The 12,460-nt window shown below is 39.3% G+C and overlaps 1 long non-coding RNA gene across 1 annotated transcript; it reads right to left on the bottom strand.

Annotated features, from left to right (window-relative positions):
- Nucleotides 1-1,920: 1,920 nt before the first annotated feature.
- LOC109144835 lies at nt 1,921-12,226 on the bottom strand. The gene is made up of 6 exons (XR_005603974.1): nt 11,572-12,226; nt 11,108-11,447; nt 10,871-10,931; nt 5,191-5,298; nt 4,247-4,432; nt 1,921-3,587 (listed from the first exon to the last, which is right to left on the bottom strand). It is a non-coding gene; the product is annotated as an uncharacterized LOC109144835 (long non-coding RNA).
- Between the last annotated feature and the right edge of the window lie 234 nt (nt 12,227-12,460).

Raw genomic sequence — 12,460 nt, 5'->3', positions numbered from 1 at the left:
AGGCTATTCTTTGACACAAAGAATGAATAAACCCATTTTGGATAAACAAATTTTACCTGAAATTTTTACTTGCTTTATTCTACTGTGATATGGCAGATGCTTTCACAGAATTTCTATTACGGAAATTTATTTTTCTTTTCTATAAGTTGACCTTGCTTTGTGAACTCAGACACAACATTATTGCAACTGAAGATTTTGGTCATCTCCTTCCCACAAGGAAAATCTTGCCTCACTCTTGATACCTACAGGGAATCCATTAAGGAGAGACAAGAAAGACATGGACCTGTTTGGTCAGGTCCAGAGGAGGTCCATGAAAATGATCAGAGGGCTGAAACACCCTTGCTAGGCTGAGAGTGTTGGAGTTGTTCATCCTAGAGAATACAAGGCTTTGGGGAGACCTTGCGTTGCTGCCTTCCAGTATATAAAGAGGGCTTAAAGGAAAGGTGAAAATAAACATTTTGCCAAGCCCTGTAGAGACAGGAAAAGGAACAATGATTTTCAGCTGAAAGAGGGTAGATTTAGATTGGATATGTGGACATATTTTTTATGATGAGGGTGCATAGGCACTGGAATAGGTTGCACAGAGAGCAATGTGTGGATATCCCATCCCTGGAAGTGTTCAAGGCCAGCTTGGACAGGGCTTGGAACAACCTCATCTAGTGGAAGGTGTCCCTCCCCATGGCAGAAAGCTCGGATGAGATGGCCTTTAAAGGTCCCTTCCAAGCCAAACAGTCCTGTGATTCTGTAACTTCCTGATAAATTTAAATCATACAACATAAATCATACACAGACCACTCTGCATGAGGAATCAAAGAGGTAAGAGTCAGGTTTGGGTCTCTCATTCTACATTCTTTTGCTCTGCTACCCATACCTCCTCTCCCCTGGTGCTTCCTGTCCTTTTTTGTCACCTCCAAAGACATTTTATTCCAAGGCTCTCTCAGATGTTACTTCTTCTCTGAAATCCTGTCCTGTTACTGATCTTTCATTCCAGCCCTTAGTTCACCACCTTTTCCTGGTACCCTTGACCGCTTGCCATACTTCTTTCCTGACCCATTAAATCTCTGTCCCACAAAGTGCTCAACTCAGATGTCCAGCTTGGGCCATGACACATACTGTGCAGTTCAGCCTATATGAGTGCATATACTGCTTATATGGTCAAATTGAAAGGCCTTGTTGGGTTTGGCAGCCACAGTCAGTCCCATGAGGAGTTATACCCATCTTTCATGGAAACTACAAACAGCTCAGAGGAGTTTCTTCACTTTTAGTAAACCTAATCAGAAACTAAGTTGGTTTTAAAGTTACTTCATCAATCATTCCGCTCACTACAGACCTGTAGCTAAGAACAATATCATGAAGCAGCTACCTGAGGAGGCTGGATATTACAGCTTGTCATCCTCACCAAAAAGCTTTCAAGTGCCTTAAAAACTGCAGCCCAACATGAAGCCAAGACAAACTCTTTCCTCCTTTTTTGTAAATACTCAAAATACACTAAGTCTTCATTAAACCTTCTCACTTCCCAGCTGGTTATTTTTCCCTGTTTTCAGTGATTATTTTTTAATTTTGTTAAAACAGGTTGCCCAATAACCATCTGTTGCAGTGGGGATTCTTGCAGCATGTATAAGACAGCGGGGCCTGTGGAAAAGAAATATGGACCGATTCTTGGTAGATGTTTTCAGAGATGTTTATTTTCCAGCCACATGGCCAGGGACTGCCCAAGAGCTGTAGCAATCATGGCACCAGCTGGTACAATGTCAACCAACCTAAAGTAGGTATTAGACAGTTAATCTGCAGCAATACTAGTTGTGGTATGAAGAAAAGTTCAGGACTTACAAACCCTTCATTTTTCTGTTTCAGTAGCAAATCATGGCATCTTAGTTGATGGTTAAACTGCAGCAGTACTAACTGTGGTATCAAAAAGAGTTCAGAACTTATAAGCCCTTTATTTTTTTGCTTCCATGGCAGATAATGACATATGAGACCACTTCTAAATGATAAATTAGAAAAGAAATGGCATCTTTATTCAGCATTTCAACAATAAACGGATGAACTCTCAAAAAGTAATGCAGCCTTAATAGGTATGTAAGTGATCATTATAGTGAACCCATCTTGTTAAGAATTTCCACCTAAAGGAATTTCAACATCAGTTTTTCTCTATTAGCAAATGTTGACTTTTTAATGAGATCATCGCTGCACTCTCTGGTGGTGCTATTTCAGTTTGCCTCTAATTATAAACTCAGTAGGTCACAACACAGCCTGAGGGGGACTCCATTCCCCCCTCCCCCCAAACAAAACCCAAACAAAAAACCAACTAAAATCAAAATGAATAAGGAAAAATCTACAGAGAGCCAAATTTATCAATAGTCCCAGTAAAAATATCAAATACAAACTCAAGGCTTAGGGAGGAACCAGCAGGCACAGTTTCACAGTTTCATTTTGTGCTGAAAGAAATACTAATATGTCCCCAGACTTACTACATTTAAACCTTGCTTGCATACCTGGGGGTTCCACTTGCAGAAATACAGTGCCATCACCTCCAACCTGCAGCACAGGAGTTCCAGCCTTAGGAACGTCCCTGTCAGTCTTCCACAGTGAGAAGGAATGAGAGCACAGATACATTAGCACTATAGGCCAGATGGGGAGTGTGTTTTCGAAAAGAATTTACCAATCGCCTTCACATACGTTGGCTCATGCCAAGGAGCAGGCTCAGACCAGAACAGCTATATTCCTTCTGGATGACACTGGGATGTTCAGTGCTTTTCACAGACTGACCTAGTGCCCTCCAGCCACTGACAGACATTCAGGTCAGAGGATGAGACCAGGGCTTCTTTGAAACAACTTCACCACCACCTCCAAAAAATATCATCGTGCCAACACCAGCACCATGGCAACAACCTTGTTAGCTTCTAAGTCACGCTATTAAGAGCACAGATTGAGCTGAACTGTAACATGACCACAAACAACTGCAACTCTTATAGCATAACTACAGCACTGAGAAAGTTTTCCTTGACCTTAAGCAGTTTTTCTATTCCTCTGAGAAGTACTCAGAACTTTTAAACCCCAATTCATTAACAGAGCTTCCCTACAGAAGGAATAGTTCTCCTTGCAGTTGCAGTTAGCAATAAAAGTGAAAGATGGAAAGATTACTGAAAATTATCAGTGAACAACTCAGAGCACTGTTTTGCCTAAACCACAAGGCAAGGGGAGAGGGAGGAAGAACAGGAAAAATTGACTGTGAATACATTTAGATTGTTAATAAGAAAAAGATGTGTAATTCAAAAAGGAGTCAAAAATTGAAAGCATCCCAGAAGTTGCTGTTATCACAATTTCTAGCCAGGTCAAATGTGACCTTGTAACACTTGATCGTGTTTTTAAAGGGATTACAGAAATAACTGTCTGTGAATGCAGCAAATTGGACCATGTATCCCAGTAAATCTCTTTACCTCCTATTTTCTCCTAAGCTCCCCTGAGAGAGATGTACTGTCGGTTAGTGTGAATATCATGAAGGAAGAAGATTTGTTCCCACCTAGATCCTGTGTTATCACTGCCTTAGCAGGTGAGGATCAGCTCGTCAAAGACTCCTTTGAGACCTGGAAGGGAAAGACAAGACAGTCTAAGCAAACTGATAGGTCCCCACTGTACTTTCTCATGTAGCTCTTTTCACCACCTGTCAATACAACAGCAAATGCTTATGTGAAAACCTTCTCTAGTTTTTATGGAAGAATGGCAACCCAAATCATGGTATTTTAGCAGCATATATGTATGGAAGATTACATGGCAATCAATCTTAACATAACAAGGTACTAATTTTTTACCTAAAAACACTTCTAGTGAATGTGGCAAGTAATATTGCTGTGCATGCAGCCAGAAGTGTGTTTATCTGCTGATAGTGAAGGCTTACAAAGATAGATGTACCTGTCTGAAATTCACAATTTCCCACTCTATTCAAAGGGCTGAAAAATGTTTCACAAAAAGGAAAGCCTACGCTATCTCCTTCTCTGAAATGTAGAGAGAAGTGAGAGGATCATGCTCCTTCTTGCAGAATGAATAGTGTCCTACTCTGGAGATGGGAGTTTGGTTTCCCTGGGTATGGCAGGGGCCAACACTGTCCTGTCCAAAGTCACAAAACAAACTGATGAAGCCAGAAACCTCACTGTCATCCTCAAGTAGCACAGCTTTCACACACTGTTTTTACTTCCCTGCAGTCGATTGCTTTTTAGTTCATCTAAGAGTGTCTCTTATTACTTACAACCAATCCTTTATCACGGGTTTTTCTTTAGCAATGTCAGGTACTCAGCTTGCTCCACAGGAAATAGTTCTGGGTCATGTCAAACAGGACAAGTGGTGCAGGTGGACCATCCTTAAGTAACAAAAACCAGAAGGCTGCAAACTTATCATCACTGGGAAGAGGTTTGACATAGCAGAACAGAGGCTCCTGAGCAATAGAAGTTTGAGATCATCTTGTACATTCTGTTATCTTTGTTCTCTAAACACTAGTCATGTTATTTTAAATGCCTCAAAGACATCTCTCTTTTCTTTTTTCAAGAAGGGAACTACTCTTAAAATAATTTAAAAACCTGTTAGTACTATATGAATGTTATGAGAAGTAAAAACTCATTTGAAAAAATGCCTATCAGACTTCATATTTAGACACCAGGCACTTTAACAGAAACTGTCTTACTGACAAACATACACAGTCATTGCAAACAGAAAGAAAATGAGAAATGTCTGAGAAGGGAGAAAATATGTCTCTTCAGTCTTTAGCAAATCCAACACTAACTTCTGGTAATGATGCCATCCATTTAATTGAAGCGAGGTTACAGACTGGGACCATATTCATCATTTTACACCTGGAAATAAACTGGGAAGATAAGATGCAAACCAAAAATCAATGGAAATTTTATCTTATCTCTCAGTACAAGTCCAGAGAATACCAAGTGACTTTGGTTCCAGGATGCCCTGATTCTATTACGAGAGGCTCACACTGTTTAGAGCTGCCACAAAGGCAATTCTTTCACCATCCAGAGAAGACCCCTCAATACCCACAATAACAAAAGAGTGTATGGATAAACATTTTATCTCATTTTTGACATCAGGTGTTTGAAGAACACAGTTCTGTGGAAAGATAAACTTCCTAGTTATATTCAGATTCATCACTATTAAAGAGATTATCAAAAATAATTTTAGACTTACCTTTAATTTAACAATTCAGAATTACTACTTAGATCTCCAGTGGCATTCTCTCAAAGAAAGCCTTTGAAGTTTAAGGACAGAGGGGGAGATCTTGTCCTTCCTCCTTTTCTGCAACAGAGATTTTAAGAAATAAGCCCAATTATTATGATAAATACCAGGCATAGAGTGCTGTAGTTATGGAAGCTGCTGCAGGAGACTTACTGAAACCAATAGCCTATCGATCTGATAACTGCATAAAGACTGATATGAAAAATTACATACTCCATATGTAGAGACAAAGAGAAGTGGGAAAATTGCTGTTGCTGCTGCATTCTGAAAAGCACTTCTCAGCTGCGCTAACGATTGCTCCATGCAATGTCCATCAGTGTGACAATAAATATTTTTATCTATTATTTCAAAGATGGCAGTATAAAATAGAAATAGTCTCCTGGAGCTGAGGCTTTTTAGCTAGGGCAGTGGTGCCCCCTACATGCCAAGACCTAAAGTCAAAAGACCAAGTGCCTCAGCCAGATTTGTTACTTTCCCGTACATTGTATTTTTTCACTACTTCAGATTGTTTCCCTTCCAGCTACATCTCACCTATACCTCAACTTTAAATATAATTTTCAAACTTTTGTGCCCAAACTGACACAACAGTCCAGCCAACACAGTAGATAAAATAACACTCTAAGCCTATGGGAAAGCTTTGTCATTGCTGAGCAAAATAAAACGTTAGAGGAAATCATGCTTACAATAGAAGCAGAATTTTTTGTCAAAAGGACAACTGGAAAATGAATAGCTGGTTGAGACAGAGGAAAAGAAGTACATGTAAGGGATTTGAAATTCAGCTGCCAGATGTGAAAGGTGGGAAACAGGAAGTACACAGAACATGATTATCGCTCACTGGACAAGAAGCACAGAGAAAATTTCTCCAAAGAGAGATTTGTAATAAAGTCATCAGGTTTCAACAAGAGGATCAGGGACTCCTTGATATTAGTGAATGTTTTGACACTGAGATCAGAAGGATCTGAATTTCGATGCCTGGAGGCCTGGAATTCCTCTCAAGACTGCCTGTTTTTACATAACGAAATCATCTTGTTAGAGCCAAGATCAGACTATTGCATTTTTCTGAGCCAGCAGCAGCAGCAAGAATATCTCTGGTGAAAGTGAAATACGACTTTAGTGTATATAGTACTGGATATATAATATAAAGTATACTTAAGTTGCAGGTGTTTACTCTTTACTCCACCATAATTCTAATTCACCTCAGCCATGGCACATAATAGTCATTCTTATCCAGCAGTGAGCCAACACATCATGTTTGGTGCCAGTCAGGACATTTTCAAGACTGCAAAAAGCTGCCAAGAATTGCAATAGGAGGAATTTCATTAGTTTCCAGCTTACCCCTTTTCTACTGTGAAGAGTTCTTATCTCCCCACTGGGACAAACATCCAAGTTGTTACTGTAATAAATATTGGTTTACAAATTCTGGATGAATTTTAGCAATTTAGAGTGAATTCATGGCATTTGTATAGTCCTGTTGTCTCAGATTATTTTACTTTTAAGTGTCTCTACCAAGATAAGAGGCTATCCTGTCCATGTCTTAAATTCAAGCACCAACATGATTTCCTTGAGCCTAACATGTCTTAGAGGTTGCAAGATTTAAAAACATGTTATATTTTGATTAGGAGTTTGATACACTAGATGCCTCCATTAAGTACCTCAGCTGCAGATGCTTCTAGCTTGTCTAGGGAACAACCCAGCAGTGTTGCACCGTTGACATAATGCTATATATATTAATATTTTCTACACTAAACTAGTTCTGCAGCTTGAGACAGGCTTCAGTCTGCTCCCTGTTCAGTTCTCTCCTTTGGAGGTGACATGAGCTGATGCCCAAAGATCAGTACTGCTCCCAGGTCAGAACACAAGGATGCAAGAGAGTGAACAGGACTATGCTCACACACACAGACATCTTCCTGCACTTCCAAAGCCCAAAAACATTTGCCAAGACCTCAAAGCAGTTTGTTGCAGGCTGCTCAGCAGGAATGCAGCAGACCAGGGTCCTGGATCTGAACCCCATTTAGATGTCCCTTTATAATGAGCAGCACCTAAGTAGTTACTAAAACTGGGGAAAAAAGGAACTGAAATACCATTATAATTTGCTTCAGTAAAGGCAAGCTGTAGCTGCAAGTATGTGTCTGACAAATAACATCATGCAGCACATTTGTTTTTAAAAATCTCCAGATCTGACATATTTCTAATTGAAGGAAAGCTTATAACTTTCAACGACTTCTGTCCAAAATAAGAAGATTTCAGTTTTAGAGAGATGGAAGTACCTGTGGCTCTCAATAAAATAAAATAAAATAAAGTAAAATAAAATAAAATAAAATAAAAAATAAAATAAAATAAAATAAATAAAAAAATAAAATAATGCCCATCAACTTCAGTTGCAATAGTCATGAAATCAAATAACACTGGTGCAAAGTTCTCTGTACTTTCCAAACATTTTAGAAAAGAGTGGAATCATAACTGAGCGAGGAAGAGTGAAGCAAAGCAAAAGAAGATACAAGACTGTGTCAGGTGCAGGTGTCCAATATGTGTGGTTACAGTATTTAAGAAAAGGTAAAAACACCACAAGAGGGAGGGGGAGAGAAAAATGAAGATATGTAAAACAGGATCATGGACACTGAGGTCTGAGATGAAGGGGCAGGAGGAGGTGTCCCATGTGTACAGGTCTACACTCTTCATGCCATGGAGATGAGCCCGTGCTGTAGCAGTTCATGAAGGACTGTGCTCTGTGTGAAGAACCCATGCTGGAGCAGGGGAATGGTGTGACAAGGAAGCAGTGGCTCTGTTACAGACAGAGTGCAACCCTAATTCCCCATTCTCCTGCACTGTCTTGTGCAGAAAAGAGGTAGAGTAGTGAAGCTGAGACTGGTAAAGTAGTTGGGGAAAGACATTGTTTTAATTTTTGTCTTTGTATCCCACCATCTTACCCTAATTTTAGTTGGCAATGAATTAAATTAATTTACTGGAAGTTGAAAACAGTAAAAAATTTGAAAAAAGTTGAGACAGTATTTGGTAAGTGATCTCTCTGTCCTGACCTTGATCCCTGACCTTTCTCATCCTCTGTTCTCCCACTGCCGCGGTGGGGCAGTGAGAGAGCAGCTGCGTGGGAGCGTGGCTGCACGCCAAGGCTAACCCACCACAGTGACTCACTGAAGGTCACACAACAGCTCACAGAAGCAAAGCCGGGAACAAAAACTGTCTCTCTGGCCTCCCAGCCCGGTGTATGTTACTGTCAGCCAGGTCTCCGACCTCCCTCATAGCTGCAGGAGAACAACTCAGTTCATGCAGGGCTCCACAGGAAACATCAACAAGGTACACAGAGTAGCCAACAGGAGCACTGAGGCTGTGACTAATGCCTGACTTCAAAGGCAATGTTGCACTGGCACGGTATAGCTGGGGCTTAAGAGACCTTGCAGTTATTTCAGTAAGTGCTTTGGCACCAGCCACGTCAGTAACGTTTCATGAGAATAGCATCTGCAGAGCATGAACGCATGTCAGTGTAACATTACACTATTTTTACACTCGGATTTGTTGTCTGCAGTTTGCTGTAAACACCCAGCTGTTTTAGAAAGCGGACCTTACACAACAGAGTAGGGAAAAATTCGGGGTTTTTTCTATGACAATTTTCACATGCCTTCTAAAGCACTGCCATTCTCTCACTTAAGATACACGAATTTTTAATTTTTATGACATACAGCTGAAAAGCAAATTCAGTCTGAACCAGAAGAGATGGAAAATTAACCACAAAAGATATTTGTATGTTTACAAATAAATTTATAGAGAGATATATAAGTATATTTAGAGTAACTATAATAGAATTTCACCAACATACCTACAGCAGGTATTACTGTGGAAAAAACCCTCATATTTATACAGGATTTTGGAAATATTCCAATATATATTGGAAAAATGTGGCATTCATACTGCGACAAAACACAGCTTTTTCTTTTTTCTCCTCTACCCATTAGCCATGCTCATTGTGTCTGTTCTGATTCAATACACTGTCAACAACCTCCACAAAATACCCTATCACAATCTGTATATATGGATACACACAGGGCTTCTGAAAGAGCTTGTAAATATCACAATGGCATGGACGGGTGTTCCAGTCTAAGGTAATTTTTTTACTTTTTTGATCTGTAAAAGCGACACACAAGGGCAAAACAAGCATGAATCTACTGTGGCACTCTGCTGCAAATGGTCAGTGACCACATCAATTGTCTAACTGTTTTTCACAGCTCTGTGTGAGCAGAGACAAAGCCAGTTACTCTGATAAGAAAGTTGTTAGGCACTATTATGAACGTCACATAATTTCAGGATCTGTTTGTTTTAGCATGTTATGCCCTATTTTTAGGGCACAAATGCTTAAACATTTTTCAAGGTGCACAAGTGGTAGCAACTTATCCCATGGCAGACAATAATATGAAAAAAATTTGGACTAAAATGACGCACTTATGAGAGAAAGACAGAGTGATCAACTTTGGCTGTATTTCAAGGTTTTCCAGGCTGCTTACAAAACCAATATGTGTTGCAATGGAAGTAACACTTGAGAGGAAAATTGAAGTTTTGCACATTTTCCTTTCCTCAGGTAGAAATGGCCACTTAACTTTTTACACAGGTACTTATACAACAATCACCTGCAGTGCAAGGCTGTTACCAACAGTAGATGCTGTGATCTCCCTCACATTGTACTACATCAACAGAGACTTGAAAGACACTGGAGTATTTCTGTGGGCATATAGTGGGATAGGCAATCAGGACATGTAATCTCTCTTACAATTTAAATATTTTAAGATGCATTCTCAGCAGATTAGCAACCACAAATGTAATCTTAAAGCTTTGATCTTGTTTGAATCCTCAGGCTACAGAAAATCCTTGATTTTGTACCTCTATAAGAGCTATGAATTAGAAGAGGCCGTAGAAACATGGCAACAAAATCAAAAGAAATTTGGCCATGATGAGCTTGTGCTGAGTTTACAAAAGAGAGTGCATAGCCAAGACTTAGATAAGAAAATAATGTTGGAATATATGCTAATGTGTTGAAAAAGGTCTGAAATAAATAAAGTTTTTACAGTAAAAGTGTAAGGTATCAACACTGAACCGTGTTGAACCGAATCCTATTATGATAATGTTATCTGATTTTGAATTTAAACCAAACAATATCAATTGCCCAAAAACCTCTAGCAAAAAAAAAAAAAAAAAGAATGCTGCTCCTTTCTATTACACTCATAGAAATTCCTACAAGGTAATGTTTCACCTTTCTCTTCACAGGTAAAAAGGAGAGTGTGGGGAAAAAACTTTCAAAGTTTTTGGTTTTGCTCTTTTGAGTAAAATATAAATTGCATGGGGGAACACAAAATAAAGGACAAGGTTTTCCATCTGCCACTTGTGTTTTATTAAATTATACTGTGAATTCAGATGTGACTCCATCCCCAAATACAGCTATAATATAAATGCCCTCTGGTACTACTTGAAAGTTAAGCCATATCTAAGGTTTGAGAGATGCTGGTGATCCAGTAAAGCTATAGAGCAGTGTTTTTATTTGCACTGAAAAGCACCCCACAAGCCAGCTAGCCCTACTTGCCTCCACAATGTGGAGTAGAAGCACGTATACGGAAAAGGAAAGACTTACGTCCTCGATGAAAGCACGTTCAAATGAAATGAACATCAGCTATCTGAGGATATAGAGAAGCCTAAAGAAAAATCAATTGGTCAATATTTTAAAAGGGTAAAGAAAGAGATTAATTAGTATTACATAATCTGGTTCTCTCTTCTTCGAAGCTTTTGCCTCAAAAAATTATTCCACCTATTGAGTGCATCTAACCGGCAAACACTGTTTCCCTGAGCACAAAGTAATTTCTCAGCTTACCTGTTGTGTGATGCTTTATCAGCTCACAAAGTTCTTTTTTTAATACCTTCTCTGGATCAGCAAGGCTGGCCTCGAAAGGTCGTCCTTGCTCCTGGGATGTGGTGACTGACGGCAGACTGTGACCTCCTGTACCACTCACGGTCTTCTTGGCTGTGTTGTGTCACCAAAAGAGTGGGAGGCGGTGTGAGAGGCACAAGACCTGTGAGTTTATTTCACTCACTCACGGTCACTCGCTCAGTCTCCACTTCCAGCTGAGTCACTATCCTGTCACTTCCAGTTGCACACCTTTAAAGTGGGTAAAGCAGCCGATGAAGAGGAAAATAATCATTTGTGCACAAGGCTGAAAGCATAAAAGGAAGTATTAATACAATCCTCCAAGACTTAAAACAACAACTTCTAGAGTCAGTCAACTCTTGCTTCTAAGAGGAACTTGGAAAAAAACAGAGAGGAACTTTTGTGCTTACAGGAGGGATATCTGACAAGAAAACAGCTTGTTGAAGAGGAGGAGACTGGCTATAGAAACATTTGCATGACTGACAGCCTGAAGTGCCATTTTCCTTTTGAATCCTTTTCTTTCTTCTGTGCACCTGGATAAAAAAATAGTGCACAGCTAGTTGTCATCATGTCCCCAAGAGATGATGTCTATTTGTCTTTTAACCCAGCTACAACAAACAAGCCCTTCAGGAATAAATTTTTTATGCTCCCTTTTTCTGTCTTTGCGGATTATTTTACATGTCAAAAGCATACAATTTTTTTAATTCTTTCAGGTTTACAAAAGAACAGATCATTTAGCTACAAAACTTTTCCTTTTTCTTTGGAATAAAACTTTAACTCTTTTGGTAATTCTGCATTTCTGTCCCTTTCACTGAAGAAAGGTCAATCAGAAAGGCATTGTGACACTGAATATCAATACTATTTAGTAAAATGCAGGTTTTGCCCTTCTTTGTCAACCTTTTTATGTTAAATGTCCTCACTGATTTTAGTGGGGCTTCTAAATGAATAGAAATTTATTTAGTGGGCAGGTAGAGTGAGCTATGCAGAGCTTGGCAGTGAGTAGTTATTTAAAGTTAAATATTGGCTTGAGGTCCAGAGGCCAGTCTGCCATTCATCCCAAATTCAGCTAATCAGGAAGAAAGACAATCTTCCCTTAATCAGCTATAGCTAAAAAGTAATCAAGATGGACAAGTGAAATAAATTACCTTTTTTGTCTTAAAAAATTCAGTTCTTGACTATCTCAACAGGTAAACTTTTATTCACGTTATTCTGGATTTCACTGAGTTTTGTAATTGCTCTCTTCACTTAAACATGCTTGACATGAAGTTAAATCCTATCAGTATTGAGCAAGGTGGAACA

Source organism: Corvus cornix, chromosome Z, assembly GCF_000738735.6.
Source record: "Corvus cornix cornix isolate S_Up_H32 chromosome Z, ASM73873v5, whole genome shotgun sequence".
NCBI lineage: Eukaryota > Metazoa > Chordata > Aves > Passeriformes > Corvidae > Corvus > Corvus cornix.
This window is presented reverse-complemented; position numbering and strand designations above follow the sequence as displayed.